The 17,924-nt window shown below is 39.4% G+C and overlaps 1 protein-coding gene across 3 annotated transcripts in view; it reads left to right on the top strand.

Moving 5' to 3' along the window:
- NTRK3 (neurotrophic receptor tyrosine kinase 3) overlaps positions 1–17,924 on the top strand; it is a 479,767-nt gene that overhangs the window by 61,527 nt on the left and 400,316 nt on the right. The gene's annotated exons all lie outside the window — the stretch shown is intronic.

Here is a 17,924-nt window from a genome sequence, read left to right as displayed (position 1 = left end):
AAATATGTGCACTGCATCCACAGAGAGAGTGCACAAATATTAGAGATGGTCACTGACCCCCGTGTTTTGGTTTTGGATTCGGTTTTGGATCTGGATTACCGTCGTGTTTTGGTTTTGGTTTTGGTTTTGCAAAACCGCCATTGCGTGTTTTGGTTTTGGTTTTGGTTTTGTTTGGTTTTGTTTTGCTATTTTTTGGGAAAATCCATGTTTTTGGGCCTAAATTAACCCAATTTAGTGCTCCAACTGTTTTAGAGACAAGTAATCTAATTGTTGAGGTAATAAATCATCCAAAAAAACAGTTTAATTCTTCGTTGGTAGGCCTATTCTACACACAAAACAGATTGTCTTCCTCTCCATCTATGCATATTGGCAATGCAGCCATCGTCTTTGAATGTATATTACACCCTACACTTATAGTTAAATATGTAAAGAAATGGAAAAAGCCAGTTTGGTTTCTGTCTCTCAAGGCCCCCCTCCACTTGTATAAAATACCAAAAAATTCAGCCATTATAGACTGTACAATATTAATTGACATGGAGAAAGCCAGTTTGGTTTCTGTCTCTCTAGGCCCCCCTCCACTTGTATAAAATACCAAAAAATTCAGCCATTATAGACTGTACAATATTAATTGACATGGAGAAAGCCAGTTTGGTTTCTGTCTCTCTAGGCCCCCCTCCACTTGTATAAAATACCAAAAAATTCAGCCATTATAGACTGTACAATATTAATTGACATGGAGAAAGACAGTTTGGGGTCACTCTGTCTCTCTAGGCCCCCCTCCACTTGTATAAAATACCAAAAAATTCAGCCATTATAGACTGTACAATATTAATTGACATGGAAAAAGCCAGTTTGGTTTCTGTCTCTCTAGGCCCCCCTCCACTTGTATAAAATACCCAAAAATTCAGCCATTATAGACTGTACAATATTATGAAAAATGGACAAAGCCAGTTTAGGGTCACTCTGTCTATGACACCCTACCCTTAAGGATAAATTGCCCTAACAGCAGCCTTTCAAGATGGTATGTGATATGGAAATGCCACAAGTCCCTTTCCTCTTTGGGGGTAGATTGCACCCTACACTTACATAGAAAGTTTTAAAAAGATGTTATCGGCATCATCTTCAGCTTAATCCTCACCCTCATCAGTGTGTACGTCATCATCACAGACTATCAATTCATCGCCGCTTGAATCCGCCATTAGAGAACAGTCAGTGCTTGGATGTCTTGGATGGTGAAGGCCTTCCTCGTGGAAGATGTAGTTCATTTTTATAAACATCATTTTCTCCACATTTTTGGGAAGTAACCTTCTACGGCGATCACTGACTAAGTTCCCTGCTGTGCTGAACACTCGTTCAGAGTACACACTGGAGGGTGGGCAGCTTAGGTATTGCAAAGCAAGTTTGTACATGGGTTTCCAAATGGCCTGCTTTTCTTCCCAGTAAGGAAAGGGACTGTCTGACATTTCCATATGAACTACCTCTTGAAAGTAATCCTCCACCATCCTTTGCATGTTTATACTCATATTGGATGGAGTTATGGGCAAAGTGACACATTTTTTTGAAAAATCCTTCAAACCAGCCCAGATGTTAAATTGTTCTGGTCTGCCCCCTGTGTCTTCCCTGCTTCTTTTTTGGAAATTTAATTTTTTACGAGCAACAGCTTGAGAAAGTGAAGGAGGACACGTCGTCAAGCCGAGGCCCAGTTCAGCGGCCAACTTGCTGAGCAATAGCTCCTTGCAAAAGTTCACATCTCGCTCATTTACAAGTAAAGACTCAATGTAGGTTTTAAACCTTGGATCAAGCACAGTGGCCAAAACGTACTGATCCGAGTTCAAGATCTTAATAACTCAAGGATCATTGTGAAGCGAATTAAGTACTTGATCGACAAGGCCAACATACTTTGCTGAATTGCTTGCTTTCAGCTCCTCCTTCATTTTCTCAAGCTGCTTTTCCAATAGTCTAATTAAAGGAATGACTTGGCTCAAACTAGCAGAGTCTGCACTGACCTCACATGTCACAACTTCAAATGGTGTCAGCACCTTGCACAGCACTGAAAGGATTCCCCACTGTGCAAGAGTGAAATACATCCCCCCTCCTTTCCCAATGTCATGACTTGTGCAATATGCTTGGATGGCTTTGCGCTGTTCCTCCATCCTCTGAAGCATGTACAGGGTGGAATTCCACCGAGTTACCACCTCTTGCTTAAGTTGGTGGCAGGGCAAGTTAAACTGCTCTTGGAGCTGCTGTAATCTCCTACATGCTGTGGCTGAATGCCTGAAATGGCCTGAAATTTTACGGGCCACCGAAAGCATCTCCTGCACCTCACGGTTATTTCGTAGGAAGCTCTGCACCACCAAGTTGATGGTGTGAGCAAAACAGGGAATATGTTGGAAATCACCCAGCTGTAATGCTCGCACTATATTGTTAGCGTTATCTGAAATGACATACCCTGGGGAGAGTCCGAGTGGTATAAGCCATGCATCAATCACATCTCTCAGTTTGCGTAACAAATTGTCAGCCGTATGCCTGTTAGTAAAGCCGGTGATACAAAGAGTGGCCTGCCTGTGACAAATGTTACGTAGTGGTGTACATGCTGCTGCTGTTCCTGCTGGTGAAGGTGAATGACCAACCCAGTGGGCTGTCGCAGTCATATAGTCTTTGGTTTGGCCACTTCCACTTGTCCACATATCTGTGGTTAAGTGAACAGTGGGCAGAATGGCATTTTTCAGCGCAATCTCTACATTTTTACACACTTTTTGGTATAGTTGTGGAATAGCTTTACGGGAGAAATGGTGTCGCGATGGAATTCTGTAACGCGGACACAAAACCTCAATTAACTGTGAAAAACCAGCTGCGTTTATTGTGGAGATTGGACGCAGATCTAACACTAACATTGCAGCCATGGCGTCTGTGATTCGCTTGGCGACTGGGTGACTGCTGTCATATTTGCTTCCCCTCGCAAATGATTGTTTCACAGTTAATTGCTGAAATGTAGGACTGCTCATTTTATTAACCTGCCTCTGGGATGACGATTCACCCACAGCAGCAGCAACAGCAGCAGCAGGACTAACGCTTTCTTCAGAGGAATCAATAATAGTGCCGGAGTCATCCAGCCTTAAGTGGGATGCCGGGCTAACTCCGAGCGCTACTGAGGATATTGATGAGGATGGTGTGGTGGGTGTATTTTGTAGCCGTCGGTATGTCGGTGAGCGGAGGGTCTTAGTTGATGAGGGAGTGCTTGTATTCTTTTGGGAAGAACTTTCAGCTTTTCCCAACACTTTGCCATGAACTCTCGTTAAATGGCGTAACATAGACGAGGTTCCAAGATGGTTAAGGTCCCTCCCTCGACTGACTGTGACTTCACATACACTACAAATGGCTATACAATTGTTGTCTGGATTTGGGTAGAAATAATTCCACACATAAGAAGTGGATTTTTTTGTTTTATGCCCAGGCATGACAATGGCCTTTTTCTTGTCACGTGCCAGAACTGCTGCCACTGGTGCAGGACTTACACAAACAACCTCATCCTCATCAACATCCTCATTAGCGCCCTCGTCGCCTACACAAATCTCCCCCTCATCCTCTTCTAATTCCAAAGTGGCATCCTCAATTTGGGTATCACCGGCTACACTCGGGCTATTAAGGCACACATCAGCAGAATGCTCACGATTAGACATCCCACTGTTGGATGGACTCTCCACAGGGATTGTTGTCATTTGTGAATCAGAGCAAATATTCTTCTGTAATGCCTCACTGTTATCTTGCAGCTCGGCTTTGACGCGTAACAGTAGTTGTGCACCAATTGTAGGCTGGGTAACTTTTTGGGATCTGCCACTAATAGCCAAAGGTGAAGGCCTCATTCTCTCTTTGCCACTACGTGTGTAGAATGGCATGCTTGCAATTTTTTTTTTATCGTCACTTAACTTTTGCTCAGTTACACTTCTTTTTCGCTTCAATACAGTAAATTTTTTTTTGGTTTTTGTTTTTTGCACTAATTTGAAAACACTCTGTTGTTTGACATCGCCTTGGCCAGATGACGTACTGGGAACACTAACATCAGGACTGGTGACAGAACCTGGTTGCTCATTCAGATCATATGTGGACTGCTTTGAATCCATTCTGAGCGCAAACCACTGGGGAGTGCTAAAAATTATTTAGTAGATACTGCTGACAGTTATGACTTTTGACAGCCAGAAATATTAATGCACAATTAGGGAGGACACCCCAAAAGCACTGAGGAGTGCTAAAAATTATTTAGTAGATACTGCTGACAGATATGACTTTTGACAGCCAGAAATATTAATGCACAATTAGGGAGGACACCCCAAAAGCACTGAGGAGTGCTAAAAATTATTTAGTAGATACTGCTGAGAGATATGACTTTTGACAGCCAGAAATATTAATGCACATTTAGGGAGGACACCCCAAAAGCACTGAGGAGTGCTAAAAATTATTTAGTAGATACTGCTGACAGATATGACTTTTGACAGCCAGAAATATTAATGCACAATTAGGGAGGACACCCCAAAAGCACTGAGGAGTGCTAAAAATTATTTAGTAGATACTGCTGACAGATATGACTTTTGACAGCCAGAAATATTAATGCACAATTAGGGAGGACACCCCAAAAGCACTGAGGAGTGCTAAAAATTATTTAGTAGATACTGCTGACAGATATGACTTTTGACAGCCAGAAATATTTATGCACAATTATGGGGGACACCCCAAAAGCGCTGGGGAGTGCCAAATATGAAGAAAAAATAATAAACCTCTATCCTCCTCTCTGCACTAGCGATTTTGGTTAGAGCAATTGCAAGAACAATATTGTATTCTCTGTCCCTGCTCTAATTAGCCTATGACTACACCCTGCTCTCTCCCTCTGTCAAATGGCGATGGATTGCTGTGGAGGCGTGTATTTATAAAGTTGAAGTATCGCGAGAACCGAGCCCCGAGATCCGACGACGTCACAATGACGTTCGGCCTCGATTTGGATTCGGAACGGGCGGGAGAGTACCGAGCTGCTCAGCTCGGTACTCGGATACCCAAAGTTCGGGTGGGTTCGGTTCTCGGAGAACCGGACCCGCCCATCTCTAACAAATATGCACACATGCAGGGTTGCAAGTATCTGACATGGGCAGACCAGGGCGTACAATATAGAATGCAGCCAACATGCTAACTTTTTTATTGTCCCCTCCGGGATCTCGGAGAGGGAAATCATGTTAGCCCCACCCCTCAATACAATGCAACAAATTGCGTCATGTATGCCCCCATCTCATCTATTTCACTAGGAAGAGGGCAGATGCAGGAGAATTGCCTACTCCTCCAGGAGATCGGGATGACTACCTGGAATTCGTGAATCTCCCATAAATTACGGGGGGGTTTCCAATTCTGGAATACAGCATACACTAATATGCCTAATTCTGAGCTTGCGTACAAAAACAGGATTAATCTGTGCAAGCTAACATCAAAAAGCAGAATTTGGGGTGAGCATAAATCTACACATATTGCAGAAAAATAGACATGTTTTCACATAAAATATGCTAAACCTCTCCTCTACTTTTTTCTACAGAAAATTGTTATGATCCATTCTTGTAGTACTGGTTGTAATGAAGCTAGACATTTATGAACTATTGGTCACTTATTGAATTATAAGTCCTTAGCAAATCTGCTTTATGCATATGTAAGCTTAGGGACATAAGAAATCTGTCTGCCGTAACAAAACATAAAAAATCTGAAAGAAAAAGAAAAACTGGGGTATTTTTAAAACCAAAGGTTTGCATGTCTCTGTGTCTTAGCAAATGGAATGTTATCTTCCTCCTGCTAGAGGATATCTACCGCCACTGCACTTGTGTGGTTGCATTTCTCTCTGTTCCTTATGCTTATTTAGACTCCAGCAAGCAACCTTAGGAAGATAGCCTACAGTGACTCTGAAATGGATTTACCACGGCCCATTAACTTATTCAGTGAATTTAATGTGCTTTTTTTCTCTCAAGCTTCAAGCTATTATTAGGGGGACAGAGATTTATAAAAAGCTGTGCCATTCCTGAGTTTTAGTCAATCTTAATAAAACATTGTACAAAACTTCAATGATGCTTTGGTTGCAGGCAATTTGTACAATGATTGGTAATTTTAATTCACAGGGTTGTGAACTGTTTTCACCAATATATCATCCGGCTGTCCCATACGGCAGTAATAGAAAATGTGCATAGTACTCCACGCTGTACATTATTGTATTAACTGTGACATCAAGACTTATTTTTCATCAAGACTTTATTATTATTATTGTTGTTGTTGATTATGTTGTTGTTTTTATTGTAATAATTATTATTGTTTTTGTAGTTATTATTATTTACTGCTGTTGACGATGTTGTTGTTGTTCTGCTATTTACAATTATGACCACATTTTTACTTTTAACTGGCCGACTGTGGATTCCTAAGACGCAGCAATGTGCATGAGTACCTCGTTGTAACTTTAGAACAACTCTTTTATCCAGGAAAATATATTGAGGCTACAATGGTGGATACTCTCAGAAAAAAAATAAGCAAATCAGTAATCAATTCAATTATTTTTCTTTTTATATTGGTATTTTAAAAGTGCCAACATACCAGAAATAACTGGAGCATGCAACGTAGATGGGCACTATCGGTTTCATACATGAACCCTACCAGAGGTGGCCTATATATATATATATATATATATATATATATATATATTCCTGATTAAAAGATGTGTCATTTTTTAAGTAAAACAAAATACTTTGTTCAGTGATAACCTGACATTCCACTGCAGCTCTATTAAAACTAAGGTATTATTACCCCACTACATTACAGACAGCTGAAGCCCCTCCCACATCTTTATGACAGTGTCTTAACGGGATCTGACACAGCCTAAAAAAGCTGAGAATGCAGTTGTCTGAGCTGCTGTGATGTCACTGGCCTAGCCCCTGGGTGTAAATCACACGGTTCATTTCTGCACAGCTGTCACTGAATCTTTAAAGAAGCATCTCCCTCCTAACATAGCTGCCTGCTGTAGAGGAGTGGATGAGAACATAGAGTCAAAGGGGTATATTTACTAAGCTGCAGGTTGGAAAAAGTGGAGATATTGCCTATAGCAACCAATCAGATAATAGCTGTCATTTTGTAAAATGTACTAAATAAATGCTAACTAAAATCTGATTGGTTGCTATAGGAAACTTTTCCACTTTTTCAAACCCGCAGTTTAGTAAATATACCCCAATGAGACTTAAGTATGAATACACAAGTTATGTTATGTATTCAGCGCAGTAATACACAACATCTGCTCTATATTAATGTCAAATTATGGCTCTACTTGCTCTGTAATATATATAAAGCATTGCAAAATTTCTTCAGCAGTTCTTTGACAAAAAAGGTAGAGCACACCACTTATAGTAATGCCTCAGGTCTATGTTTTGTTAATCACGGCGGCTATTTTTTTTTTATGTAGAAATTAAAGTCTAATTGTTAACACCTGACTGATATGCATAACCTAGTGATAAATATAAGGGTATTAGGAGTGAATCTGTCATTGGGAACCCTCCTGATAAGTATCCGTGGTACAGTTTGTTTTGAGAGTCAGGGCAATGATGACACTAAGCATATTGTGAGGACGTGCCAAGCAAGGCCTAATGACTGAAGATTCGCGTCACCAAGGCCCCATCTTATTTTCAAGAAAGACAGAGAGCGGATCAGGAAGGATGATAGACTCCCAGGAGTTCTGGGGGACTCTCCAAAATTCTGGAGCCTCCCGGACATTCTAGGAGAGCAGGTACGGAATGACCCTATTAAAGCGTCAGCACAATTTAGCTGGTGGACCTAGAGCATTTTCACCACGATTTATATGATTTATATGAGAAAATGCATACATAGGCACAGAGAGGTGACTAAATAAATGTCACCTCTCTGGAACAATGGTATTTGAGATAATTCAGATTGTTAGAGACCTTGTGTCGCTAACAGAGTGCAGCTAATTGTTTTCTGTTTTTGTTGTCATTTATTGAAAGAATTTAATAAGGTTAAAAACTTATTTTAGTCACCATAATTTACAGGTATGAAAATGGGAACTTTATAAACTTAAAACAAAAGGTATAATATCAGTGTATTCTGTCTATAGAGAGAGCTGGCCTTCACATGTTTGTTGTACTGAGATGACCGCTCAGTTTTGTTTGATGTAACATGAATAAATGGACCTGATGACACAATGAATAATTGTGCAAGATTATTTTGTTACTTTTGTTCGAAACGTACAATAGAGACTCACATTTATTTGTTTTAAAATTAGCTAAAAGAACAAGCAGCAAAAATACTACATACAGAGTCCAAGGATATAACAGTTACATAGGGCAGCACAGTGGCCTGGCGGCTAGCACTCCTGCCTCACAGCACTGGGGTCATGAGTTCGATTCCCAACAATGGCCTTATCTGTGTGGAGTTTGTATGTTCTCCCTGTGTTTGCGTGGGTTTCCTCCGGGTGCTCTGGTTTCCTCCCACACTCCAAAAACATACTGGTAGTTTAATTGGCTGCTATCAAAATTGACTGTAGTCAATGTTTGTGTGTGTGTGTGTGTGTGTGTGTGTTAGGGAATTTAGACTGTAAGCTCCAATGGGGCAGGGACTGATGTGAGTTCTCTGTACAGCGCTGCGTAATTAGTGGCGCTATATAAATAGCTGCTGCTGATGATGATGATAGTAGGGCAGAACAACTCTACTCTGCGTTACACAACAAACAGAGCAGAATGTAGTACATCACAGGTGTAGTACAGAGGAGGGAACGGGGCATGCAGGAAGTTTGTCAGGGTGAAGCAGGGAAGTGCCCAGGAGCGATGTAAAGGGAAGCGGAATGTTAATGAATGGGTTAAGTCGGCGTGAGGGGGAACAGTAGGACATGAGTTAGGATATCTGGTCGTGGACTTTGATGAAGAGATGAGTTTTGAGGGTGCATTCGAAACATAAAAGACTAGTGGATAGTCTACGGTAAGTTGACTGGCTGTGAGGACACATTAAAGCGAGGAGAAGTTGAGGAGAGGGAGGCAAGAGTGCAAGAGGTTGCAATAATTGAGTTGAGAAATAACTAGAGAGTGAATGAGAGTTTTAGTAATGTCCAGAATGAGGAATGGTCTAATCTTGAAGATGTTTCCCAGGTGGAAGTGTTATGAATAGGAGAGGGACAGAATGTGTGGAATGAAAGAGAGGGAGGAGTCCAGGATTACACACAGGCAGCGGACTTGTGGAACAGAGGAGAGGGTGTTTTTTTGGGTGCAAAATGTATAGCATTTTTAGGAATGTTTTTGTACTAAATATGTGGACCTGTTTTAAATTCCACCCTTTGCTATATGAGTTGGATTCATGTTGAATGGACCTCTCTTTCATGTCTGTGTAATCAGTCAATGAAAGGTTTATAATTTCCAGGTTTTGCCTAACTTTACCTAAATTATGAGCCAAGTTCATAAAATATATACAACTTACTGCATGTCTCCATGTATGCCCCTTCCCCCTGATAAAGGCAGATTGCTGTGAGTATGTTTGAAAGAGGAGGAGTGTACAGTTCTATAGAGGCCAGCTTCTAATTGGTTGAGAGCCATAAGCAACCAATCAGATGTCTCTCTCTCTCTGGTACTGAACACTCTCGCTCCTTTCAGACTTCTGCTGTCAGAAGCAGCAATCCCTATTTACCACAAGGGGAATGTACAACCGGTTTAAGTTAACTGTATTGTTGTTACTACAGATATCCATTTCCAGAACAATCCACATTGTTACTGTTTTGTTATTGGAATAAGTGTTGTTAATGGGAGCCCTGCCTGCTACTTTCCACCTTCAGTCTCAATGTCTTATGACTGCTGTGTTGTAAATGAGTAGGTAACATTTTTATCAGTAACTATTTAATAGTGTTATATTGATCCTAGGCTGTCTGAGCTATGCTAACTGGACGAAATATGTAAAATAGAGAGAAATACCTGAATTTTATCTTTTTTTGAGACATTAGTGCATACTATAGAACACTTACAATGACAGGACACAATAAAATCATATTAATGTCCCTTTAAGGGAACTCCCATCTTGCAGGTAATTTGTTGTAGAAAGTCTGCTGACCGTTTTCTATTTGCAACAACTGTGTTTGGTGCTGTACTTAGAATCAGTTGGAAACAAAGCTTCCAGTTTTCACATCCTGACTCCCAACACGGGCCCACGCTTATGTAAGAGCAGAGAGAGTCTTTCCGTGGACCTTATCATTTTAGATTTGGATCAGGCTCTTTTTCTCTTCCTCTGCCTAGTCCAATATATCCATCAACTCCTCCAGATGTTGGGCTTCTTAATAGTCTCCAAGCGCATTATTTGACACTTAATTTTTCATACATCCTATGTGAAACTCTCCAATCCCTCTTCCTCTCGTTATTCAGCTTCCTGATCGCATGCCAGTTCTTAAATGGTTTTGAAACTTAACCAGCTGGATCAGAGGAGTTTTTATTTTAACAGCAGTTTCTGAGGACACCCCACCTCTGTTTACACTGTGACGTGCGGAATAGTAGAGGTGTTTAGAGTGTAAACCCAACTGGCTTTTAATTCATGAGATAATATATGAAGTGTATATTGAAGGTAATGGTTCACTGTTTTACCCAACTGTAATCCTCATTATGGACTCAGGCTGCTCAACTCTTACAAAGAGCCAGTTAGCAATAAATAGGTACCCATGGGAAATGAAAGAATGGAAGTAGTAGCCAAGGATAAGAAAGGAAAGGATATAGTCTAAATCACATGCACACACACATAGACACATAAATGCAATTATAATCTGGACTGGATTATTGGGCTAGCAATGAAAGTTGATGAGGTTGCAATATATATATATTATATATATATATATATATATATATATATATATATATATATATGTATGTATATATGTGTGTATATGTACATATATATATATATATATATATACATATGTATATATATATATATATATATATATATATATATATATATATATATATATATATATATATATACAATCAACACAGGATTTGTGAAGTTTTCCCTCCGACCACTAGATGGCACTATTCCAAAATATATTATGTATTCTTCCTATCCTCATTGAGTTAATTGTTGCAGTAGCATTTGATACTTGGTAATAGATCATATGTAGAGATGAGCAAAATATTATCAGAATTTTGCAGAAATCCTTTATTGAGTGAATCTAGCCATTTTGTAGAGGTGCAAGTTACAGCGATACAATGCTCCTTCATTCTGCGCTTTATTTTTACATTTGCATGTTGCAGAATTTATGTAATGAATAGAGCTGAAATGATGATGATCATTTCATTCGGCTGTTGGGTTAGGAATAAAAAACAATTAAGGCCAAATTCCATTGACAGAAATTGAAAGGCCAAAGGCAGAATGGGGCAGATGTTTTATGTAACAGTTTTTCTCTCATCTCTAGTCAAGTGAATGTCCTATGTCATTTCTGAAACCAAAACATCAGTCCTTTTAGATGATTGCATACTGTACGTTTTACAGAGACTTGAAAGTATAGGTCTTGATGGCTTTTCAACAGTTTCTAGGGATTAGAGTTGATAGTGTGAGTAAAGTTTTACTCCTCCTGTCTTTTAAAACTTTAAATCAATTCTCTCAGTTCCCTTACAAATGTACTTTATGCTACATACGTAATTTCTGTGTCCAGTGGTATCTGCACTGCTTGTAATACAATAATGCAAATTCACCGGAGATATCTTTCTATCCAGTTGTAATCATGGTCACTTCATCTCTTTTTGCCTCATGCACCAAAATGCATGACTTGGCAGGAAAATTATATGAGGAAAATATTTTACCTCGCAGTATATTTTGTATAATAATGATATAGGGGTATGTAGAGTTGGAGATAAATAGCGTTTTCAATGTATTATAAGTCTTTTACTTCTGTGCATGTCCACAAAGCAGTGGTTACAGTTGTGGCCATATGTAGACTGAGTCACATTTCGTGCCTATGGCTGCTTGCGGCTCCTTATGATTTAAGAGATGGACAAAGAGGGGGCATGTAAGGGTGTGTTGGAGCAAATGTGACTTATGTAGGCCAGGGCTGGATTAACCTGAGGTCTAACTGGGCTACAGTCCAGGGGCCTCGGGCATCCAGGGGGCCCCTTGACAGGGCTCAGCGGCACTATTGATCGGTGCTGGGGCGCCCCCGGTTCACAGGGGGGCCTTACGGGGAATGGAGGCCCCCTTAGCCCAGGGACCTACAATCCTTTAATCCGGCCCTGATGTAGGCTGAGACTCAGGCATTTCTGCGCCTGTGAGGAGGCAGGAAACTTGCATGTGCTGGACCCCTAGTGTAAGTTACGAACTGATAGTGATGATCATTGACTCAGCTGTGTCTAGCTCAACATACCTTGCAAGATGTGCCTACGTATTAGTCAGGAGTTGTCTGCAACTCAACATAAGTCTTATAATGTGTAATTGTTTTCATGTATGTATCTAAAAACCACTCCAATGTTTCACTCTAAATTAGTACAGCGCCATTAGCATCGGAAGCCATGCTTCTTCATTGCATTTGTAATGTTGTCAGCGTTCAATTTTAAAATACATTTTTTGTGTTTCAAAATACTGTACGGAGTTCCGTTCTTGTCTGGGACAGCGCTTAATGTAAGATGATTGCTGATAAATGAAAAAAAAAGAAAAGAAACCATGGGAGTGGATGGGATTAACAAGAAGTGAATAGGAAACTGATTTCTAAATAATCACTTAGAAGCATAAACGAGCTTACAGATATAAATAGAGGTATATTTGGGGGTGATTTACTAACAACATGTAAATGTACAAAACTTGGTAGACATATTTTGTTATTGGTCTCACTTGCAATGATTCCATCACCACCAACCCGAATTTGTGGAAACAGTTTTCCCATGGGCATATTGCATCAAGGACCAGTGTTAGAACTGAGGGAAATAAGACATATATTATTTTTCCTGGGGTTCAGTGAAGCCGACAGATATGATAGATATTCTCCATATGTTCTGCCGTCCCAGCTATTTTCCCTGTAGCAGCTCACCTACCAATGCACCTACAGTGTAGGATTTCTGAGACCTGGATACAGTCAGTGTGATATGTTCATACACACACATATACATAAATATGAGAGGTATTTTTATCCATTCTGAAATGTAGCCAAGGATATATGAATATATTGGCTTTCATTCTCCTTATTTTATTTCCTACATCATTCCTCTTTAACTAGAAGCACTTCTCGGACACATTGATCGCCCTTTGGTGATTTTCCAGTTAACATATTCCATATGCTAAATCATTTCATATGCTAAATATTAATGTACACTTGCATGGAATCTGTTACAATCTGTGCTGATGGCAGAAGCAGTGAGAATATAAATTTATGCATCTTGATGTCTCAGATATGTAGGAGGTGTCAATGTTAGTAGAAAGTAGGCCTACATCTTCCAGCATACCCTAATGCATCACCAAAAACTGCTTAGTAGCTAACATTTGCTGTCGCTTTCAGAAAACTGCATCTGTCATTAACATGGGCAGTACATTTCAGTGTTACAATCCAATTTTTCATTTCTGAAAACTAGTGCAGTAGCTACCAGTCTGGTGTTTTCTTTCATTCTGTAAACTGCAATAGGCAACAACATTTTTTTCCTTTTCACCAGTCTTCAATAATGCCCCATTAATGTATCTTTATTGACTATTATGCAAACAATGTCAATGCCCCTTGGGTGCATAACTCTCAATAGTACAGATAATGGCAGGAATGTTCTGATTCTATGACACTGAAAGGGTTAGATCCATTCAAAAAGATGGGTGGGGTTTCTTCGTGAGTGGGTGTGGTTGGTGAATCAGGGGGCTTTGATCACATTGTGATGATGTTTTGGGGGACCGGGTGATTTTGGTGGATCGTAGGTGGGGCTTATTTAGTCCCCACTTTTTTAATGTTGGGTAGTAGGTACTCTGTTCCAGGTACTAAGAACCCAATGCCAATCCTAAATGGCTGCCTACCGGAGCTCTAGGAGTGGATGAGTGCCAGTTAGCTGAGACTGAAATGAAACAGGAAATGATGTGAAGGATTACATTGTTTCGGTAAATTGCTGCCGAATATGTTGGCACTATATCAATAAAGCATAATAATAACATCAACAAGACGCAATTAATAGGCTAGATGGGAGAGATGCTGTAACATAATGAAGACGAATGATTGTCAATATAAAGATACCGGTTGTTTTAATTATATAAAAGCATATACTAGTATACAACATAATCTACAACAGAATAGAGAACATTGCTTCTTCAGCATTTTGACAAGGTCACAAAGAATGTCAAAGGTTCTGATCTTTTAATGCTTCTCATATATTTTATTATTGATATTTTTTAATATCTGCTGCGTAGCTTCTAGTTCACTAGGAAAGAACAAATAAAGAAAGAAAAGCAAAACTTAGGCAATTTCTGTCAGTCAAGTTGTCTATAAAAGTCAATCCATTCAACAGCTGAAACAAAGTGTGACTAGTGGAATTACCACTAGATTGTTTCACATCTTTCCAGCTGAATGCTCTAATACGATTGTACAGACAGGAAGGTCCCCTGCACAATGCTAGTTGATAATATGGTTTGGTACCTTAGTTGTTGTTTAGTTATCTTTCAGTATTGTAAATTGAAACACTTGCTTAATAAGATAGTACAAAACAGCATAGATGCCCAACCAATCAGCTATTAGTGTTGTTCATTTAGTTACAAAATAAACTAATGAAATCAAAGCACTGATTGGTTGCTTTTGTTTAGCTTTTTGTGCCATGTTATTAAATAAGCTTTCCACTGCTTGGTGTTAGGGAATTTTTTAAATGGTGGAGCTGATTATTTTGCTTCAAGAGGAAGTGACTGTGATTCCCGTTGTAATCCTTATATGTGTCAGATAAATTATATTTACAGGAGCCCCACATAATCGTTTATAGGGGCCACTTATTTAAGTTGTGGAGAAGCATCAGGTAGCATTTTGAGATCAGAGCATGAAATGTTCACACAGTAGGTAGTGCTGGTGAGAAAAGATCAATTCACAATTCAATCACAGAATAATGCTAGCCACATACACTGTGATATCGCTGGTGATATCATGCAGTTGGCCCCAAATCGCTTTAAAACAAGCACAGTGCTAGATAATGATCGCAACATTTTTTAATTCCTTTTTCTGGCATCCCCCTAAATCAGAACAGGACATAACGAGTATAGGATTAGGATTGTGTGTATTTTTTCTATCTGCACAAACAAACGCTTATGTGATCTGGAAGTTGTCCAGCCATCATATTTGTACTCCCACATGAGTGTCCAAATTGGACAGCTCAGACAGTGTGAGGCTAGGCTAGCCTGCTAGATCGAGAGTGAGCCCAAAATTCTTACTTTCTGACATAATAATTACTAGTAATAAGATTGACGAGAGTCATTGTTGGTGCATGAATTAGGTCAAAATTTATTTTGAAAAAAAGACTTAGTATTGCATCTTGGATCTGCAAGTCATCAATTCCCTAAATTACGCAGATTCATCAAACTTAAAAGACATAATCTGTTAAGATGTCGTTTGTGATAAATGTGCACTTAAGAGAGTGCTCCAGGATGCCTCCTGCTTTATGTTTTAACTCTGTCTACTTCCATTAACAATGGACAATGGTTGGCAGCAATAGCCGTGGCTGATTTGGAATTTTAGTGTGGCATTATTAAAAATATTAAGTGATAATACAGTTTGCACTTTACGATCATCAATCTGTCATGTATCATCGAATTTGTCACATTTTGCATTTTTCTCTTAGAGGAGACCACGATGCATGTTCTTATATTGTACCAGGGCCGAGGCTTTGAGCTTTGTTCCCTGGTAATTCTGACTGAGCCTGTGTGCTCTGCACTTTACCTTAGTCATGTTATCCGTGCAAATTTCCAAACTGATCATTTTAAGCTTGGAATGTCATTGGGTCAATTACATAATATATTATTATTATTATTATCCTTTATTTGTTAGGCGCCACAAGGTATCCGCAGCACCGTACATAGTACAAACAGTAAACCATACAGGGCGAAACAGTACAGAACAGTAAACACAAAGTACCAATGCTTCAGAAACTCTGGGCAGGCAAATGGAGTAAATACGGAGCAGAAGAACTGGTATGGAGACAGGAGGGGAGAAGGGGCACTGCTCATTTGAGCATACATCCTAAGGGAGGGTGGACGAAACAGGCACAGAAGGGAGGCAGTGATGCAAGGGGGGGAGAAAAGAGGACCAGGGGAGAGAGGGGAGAACGAGCGGTATTTATGGTAATGTATGGTATTAATTTTTTATAATTGGGACCTTTTTTAGTTTGTATGTTTATGTGAGTGGAGAAATAGTGTCTATGGCATTGTTGGTTATTATGTTATCGTTTTTACGTAGCCTATGATAAATTAAACTTTCCTTCACAGTAACTTATCACTGCGATTAAGGGCGGTGGCGGCACTTTTAAAGATTAAAGGGCCGCCTATCACAGCACTCTTACCTTCTGCAAACTAACATATAACTGTCTGCATAGCACTATGTTGTTACTTTATTTGTTTTTAGAGCTGTTATCTGAAAAATCCCTCGCAGCAAAACCAAAATGAAAATATGCATTTTTTTTTATAAGTAGATTCCCTAAAAATGATGCCACAATGTTTGCTGCATGAGACATATCTCTCTGCCCCATGAGGGGTCTGCTCCTGCTTCTGTACTGTTCTTCAAAAAACGTTAATAATAATTCCGTTATGTGTTTTTAAGCTGATGTGGACATTGCGCTGGCAATAACCTGCAGTGTTTAGATTTTTTACGGACTGGTTATAGAGTGGTGCAGGTGACAGCCCAGCAGCCTGATATATAATGTTGCTGAAATTGGGACTTTAGAACACAAACAGGGGATAGAGACTCACTGCAGCATGAAATGTAGAGCAGGTGATCTGGGAGTCTGTGCTTGACAAGTTTATGTTCAGGTTTTTCAGCTGAGACTTGCTATGTCATTGGCCTAGTAAATTTTCTTAACTAGCTACCATTTTACAAGCTATGGAACAAAAGGATGTTTGGAACATTACCCACAGCCAGAGGATACTGTGTCATATGGCCTTTTTTTAAAAGAAAATCAGTCTGTTGTAAATGATAAATGCTAAACAATATGCTTGAAGAATCATTTGTGGAAGGTGACATCAAATCACATTGATGTCCACAAGAAAATGGTAGCCTGGAGATAAAATTGAAGTGGCTTACAACTTGGGTAATATCATCATCATCATCATTTATTTATATAGCGCCACTATTAATATGATATGATTGTCCTCATTGGACTAATGGGCGAATCTTTTTAATAAATGTAGGCAGTGTAATGGGCAGATCAGATGAGCATGGGCAATGATTCCAACCATTGCCCAAATATATCCAAAAATACATATGAATCTACATCATATAAAAACACAGTATAACATTTAGCATGGAATTACAGGAACAAATCTGAAGTGCCACATTCATATTTTTACAAAGTAATGCATTTATGACTATTCACCATTGTATAAGTCAGTATATAAAAGAGATACACTACATTACACAAACCAGTTAAAGTTCTTGAACAGGAACAATTTTAGCTTTTATTCTAATAATGTAGTGTTTGGGAAGCTGGGAAATTAAAAAGCACAGTACTGCTACTGCAGCACCATATGTGGCCGGTATATCATTTCATCTGTATTATTTGTGAGTTGTGTTTTAGTGCAATAAGAACGACAAACTGCTTGTAGGTACTTTGTATTTTATGCATGTTTTAGATCTTTGTACTATAAATATATTTATGTAAGGTTAAGTGCTTTGCCTTGTTTGTCGCCTTGTATTTGTCAGCTGTGTTTCGTGTTAATACGTATCTGTAAGT

The sequence above is a fragment of the Mixophyes fleayi genome, chromosome 4 (assembly GCF_038048845.1).
Source record: "Mixophyes fleayi isolate aMixFle1 chromosome 4, aMixFle1.hap1, whole genome shotgun sequence".
Classification (NCBI taxonomy): Eukaryota; Metazoa; Chordata; class Amphibia; order Anura; family Limnodynastidae; genus Mixophyes; species Mixophyes fleayi.
The sequence above is the reverse complement of the archived record's forward strand: the minus strand, read 5'-3'. Positions and strand labels throughout refer to the sequence as shown.